The sequence below is a fragment of the Micropterus dolomieu genome, unplaced genomic scaffold (assembly GCF_021292245.1).
Source record: "Micropterus dolomieu isolate WLL.071019.BEF.003 ecotype Adirondacks unplaced genomic scaffold, ASM2129224v1 contig_13733, whole genome shotgun sequence".
Taxonomy (NCBI): domain Eukaryota; kingdom Metazoa; phylum Chordata; class Actinopteri; order Centrarchiformes; family Centrarchidae; genus Micropterus; species Micropterus dolomieu.
This window is the reverse complement of record NW_025742719.1, coordinates 844-5244: the sequence shown is the minus strand read 5'-3', so window position 1 is coordinate 5244 and position 4401 is coordinate 844. Positions and strand designations below refer to the sequence as shown.

At 38.7% G+C, this 4401-nt stretch overlaps 1 long non-coding RNA gene across 1 annotated transcript; it reads right to left on the bottom strand.

Annotated features, from left to right (window-relative positions):
• Window positions 1-3545: 3545 nt before the first annotated feature.
• Window positions 3546-4297, bottom strand: LOC123966573. Its single transcript, XR_006824029.1, has 3 exons — window positions 4237-4297; window positions 3946-4130; window positions 3546-3808 (listed from the first exon to the last, which is right to left on the bottom strand). It is a non-coding gene; the product is annotated as an uncharacterized LOC123966573 (long non-coding RNA).
• Window positions 4298-4401: the final 104 nt, after the last annotated feature.

The window sequence follows — 4401 nt, the reverse complement described above, 5'->3', positions numbered from 1 at the left end:
CAGATCTAAATAAATTGTAGGTGTTGGACCAACAGAAGACAGCAATGAAAACATGCACACTGTAGCTCCCTTAAAGGGAGAGTAAGTGACTGTAATCCAGTACACCTTTTGTTAAAATCAGCAAATACACTACGTGCACAATTGTTAGGTAAGTGAGTATTTCTTTGTATACTTTCCAACTCCAAGCTGTATAAAGTTGAATGGTTATTAGATGTATGAATATCAGGTGATGAGTATTTGTGTAAATATGGAGAGTGTGTCCTAAGGAGATAAACACACTATATCAAGGTGTGCATAATTATTACATAATCATTACTTCAGGTAAAATGGGCCAAAGAAGAGATTTAACTGACAGTGAAAAGTCAGAAATGCTTTTCAGATGGATGGATAATTCTGCTACTGGAGCTGCCTGATATTAGACTGTAGATTACAGTTTTACAATGTCAAGTATGACGATCCAGTCTGAAGAAACCTGCCAATAAACTGCACATGAAGGGGAACTTAACTAACTTTCACATCTCCTACATCAAATATTCAGTCTTGGAAAAGCTCCCACACTGGCGAGTTCAGACGTTTCTTTAGTGGAAGCAGTTTGTTCCCTCTGCCAGAGTTTAGCCAGTGAACAGTAGTAGCCTCCACCTCTCTGATAAGCATTGCACTTTAAGCTGTTGCTGCACTCATGTAACTTATTTTTTTGTTTTGTGCAACAGAAACACTCATTGATTGATTAACGGACGTTTTAAAGAGTGGTTACAGTGGAATCCGATAATTGCTGCATCCCTACTTTGTTATTTTGTATTTTTCATTGTCTAAAGAATTATGTGTTTTATTCATGTTGTCTTGTTGGTTTTGTTGTTAAGTTTTATTTACATTAAGTGTAACAAACCACTATTTGTTTTCTTTAAGTCAAACGTGTTATGTGCATTTCTTTCCTCAACGCTAGTTTTAAAGAAAGATTGTGTTTTTAATCATATGAAAGAAAGAATACTGGTGCCTTGTTTCAATGACTTGAAGTTTCACTTTCTGGATTTAAGATGTCTGTTTCACTGTAAAGTTCACTGTGTGTGTTTTTTGCACTGGTTCGTCACGTCACACTTGTAGATGCATACTGCCCTATGATTGGTCCAAACTAAATGTGAATCAGCATGCTTGTTAGTGAAAAAAGCTCTTCCAAATCTGTTTACCTTCATTTCCTGTCTACTTTAAGCTGTTACATAAAAGTGTTAATGTAATACAAACATTCCTAATGGTGTTTTTATTTTGAAGAAAAGAATAGCAAAAAGTTGTTATCAGCCTGATTCAACACCTGTTTTTTTTTTTGGTTTTTTTTAGATAATCAAATGTTTAACCTCTTTTAAAATCCTTTGATTTTAAATAAAATACAGTTAATCAAAGGTGTTTTAGACTAAGGAAAAGGTCATTATGATGATCCAATCTTGCTAAATTTAGCAACCGCCAAAGTAACTATTTCCCCCCACACCAATAAAGTCTAAAATCTTTTCCGCTGACATTACATCATAATTTATTAGATGACGATTTATCTGAATCTGCAAAGTAACCAGAACCTAAAGTGGTCAGATAAATACAGTGGAGTAGCTTCAACTATGCACACAGCAGCTCAGATATACCAAGAGCAGATGAGTCTTTTAGTTGAATTCACTTTTATGGACGTGTTGAATGTTGTACAATAAGCATCTGCAGTTAAATACCACCGTAGTGCCATAAATACAATAAATGTAGAATTTATTATGTGGATAGTTTTTACATGTGGGCTGTCTCCATCCATCATCAGAGGAGTTGTTGAGAGATGTTTGTTCATTTCGGTCAGTATACACTTTTAGGTGTTTAGAATGAAATAGGACATCCACTTTTTCATCTACTGCGATGGACTGGCGGCCTGTCCAGGGTGTACCCCGCCTTTCGCCCGATGTCAGCTGGGATTGGCTCCAGCCCCCTCGCGATCCTGTACGCAGGATCAGCGGTTGACGATGGATGGATGGATGGATTTACTAATTTACTTAAGATAGGGATTTTTTATGGTCTCCCGGGTGGCCAGCCGCCGATAGTTGTAACTCACTGACAGCTAATCTGATTTCAGCATTTTGCGGCCGCGGTCCGAGGTGCTGAACGTTTATCTGGACGCAGGTTCGAATCCCAGTCGGGGCGAAGGCTGTAATTCATGATAAAAGATAAACAGCTATTTTTTAATAAAATGATGTAAATTCCAATTTGATGAGCACCTTTCCTTCTGATTAATATGAAATAGTAGCCTACTTGTCAGAGAGGAGAATACTAATGGTTTAAGTATTCAATATTACTTTCAACAGTACTGAGCTGCTGCACTACTTTTTATTTCAAGGAGCATCAGCTCAGTTTAAAAGGTGTACATAATTTTTTGTATAGAGAATTTTTTAAAGCAATGCCCAAAATACAGTTTGTTATATCGGTTTATTATGTAATATTACACAGCAAAAATCATATTTACAATCAAGGATGTTGTGTTAAATTCAAAATTGAATTAAACAATAACTTATTCACCTCAGCTTATGGTCCTCAGGAAGCACAGACTTGTAAATGGCCTTGTTGTAAGTTAGGTATGCTGGCAGAATGTTTGTGAACCGCTTTTGGCAATTTATCCGACCACCGAGGACTTTTAAATAACCAGATCCACGCAGCTAAGGCGTGAAGCAAAGATGTAGTATTGACCAGTGGTACAACAATCACTAAGGTCTATCCACACAGGCGGAGACTTTATCTGGCTTTAGACAACCTGAAGACACTGGAGTAGGGCTGTGCAATACTGACATAAATACTATCTAGATAGTTTCTGGGATGTATATATTTCTGGATAATTAGAGAGAGAGAGATATTTGACATCTTTCAAAAATGTGTAAAAGTCATGTGTGAGAGGGGTAGAGGAGGAGACAGAGCGAGTGTTTGGTGTCAGCAGTAAGCCCTCAATTTAGCAGTAAATGTACTGTATAAGTTTCTGTTTAACTGTTTAACTGCTGGTTACTAATGACATTAATGGAAACAGGTCTTATTTATTTACAACTGAAGCATTTAGTGAAAACAATATAAAAGCACTTAAGGCACCAGTGCAAGTATGAGTAAACCTTTTCATCTGTCACCAGTTAAGCTCTGAGTTCTGTTGAAGCTGTTGTCTTAGTGGGTTTGATTCTGTCATCAGTGTAGTTGTGTTTAAACCGGATCTTGTTTTTGTGCCGGTACCTCTGCTGGTTCAGGTCTGTCGTGGACAGCCGACTCCCGGAGCTTTTTATATTCTTGATATTCTGTGCGGTGGTTAGTTTGTGGTCTTTCACAGCAACCGATTGTTGACAGTCAAAGTCGACGTCTAGCTCCATGCAAGTGAGGTCGATCCAAGTCTAGGAATTCAGTCTAACAACTTAACGTTAGACTGCGAGGCTGGTAGCGTCATGAATCTTTCAGCAGCAACATGTTTACTGCATGCATGATGCAGTGACTGATGTGTTTTTTGCAAAGCGAGTGACGTAGCCTACTCGAAAATGTCTACTCACACACCATTAAAACAACAATTAAGATTTATCGTAGAAGATACATGCCCATACATGGGAGAATGTAATTATTTCTCAGTCTCGCCATAATGTCACTCTCTGGTTTACCCCCCCGAAAAAGGGATGGGAGCGCAGACACAGTGTCAGTGAGTTCTGGATGTGGAGGCAGATGCTATAATAAAAAGGTCCCTGAGGCTGGAGCTCTGTCCTTACCCTTCTTATATCCTGATGCGGTCTCTGTGCCGGTGGGGCAACAAAAGCAGAAGGCCCAGCTGTGAGGACAAGGATGAAAAACAACAACATTATTAGTGACATGTAGTCATTTTCACACATTGTATTATTATCACAGATGTTATAATAAATGAAAACATTTTGGCCACAGAAACACATTTAGAGTAGTTTTAAAAACCCATAGTGCTTTTCCATCGCTGGCACCAGCTCAACTCTACTTTGAGTCGCTTTTGGCCCGCCGTCCTCTGTTTTCCATCGCAGATAGAACCACCTCAATGTAGCTGGTCCATTACTGTGTGGTGGCTCAGGGGTATGAGGGGCCGGTCTGGGTGTCAGTGGGGGAACAACAGTAAAAAGGCCCAGCTGAGAGAACAAAGGAAAAGCTAAATTAGCGAGATGTCATAATTTTACAAGACTTAAAGCATACTTGGGCCACAGCAACATCTTCAGAGTAAAGAAAACATCTTACTGTGTGGTGGCTCAGGTGTATGAGGGGAAGAAGAAGTCTCAGAAGGTGAGAGGGTTCCTGGAAAGATCAATGTATGGTTCAATTAAAACCAAGAAACTCTGTTTACATTTATTTATTAACTTTTTAACACAGCTGTACATCCTTATAGATATGTATAAGACTCTT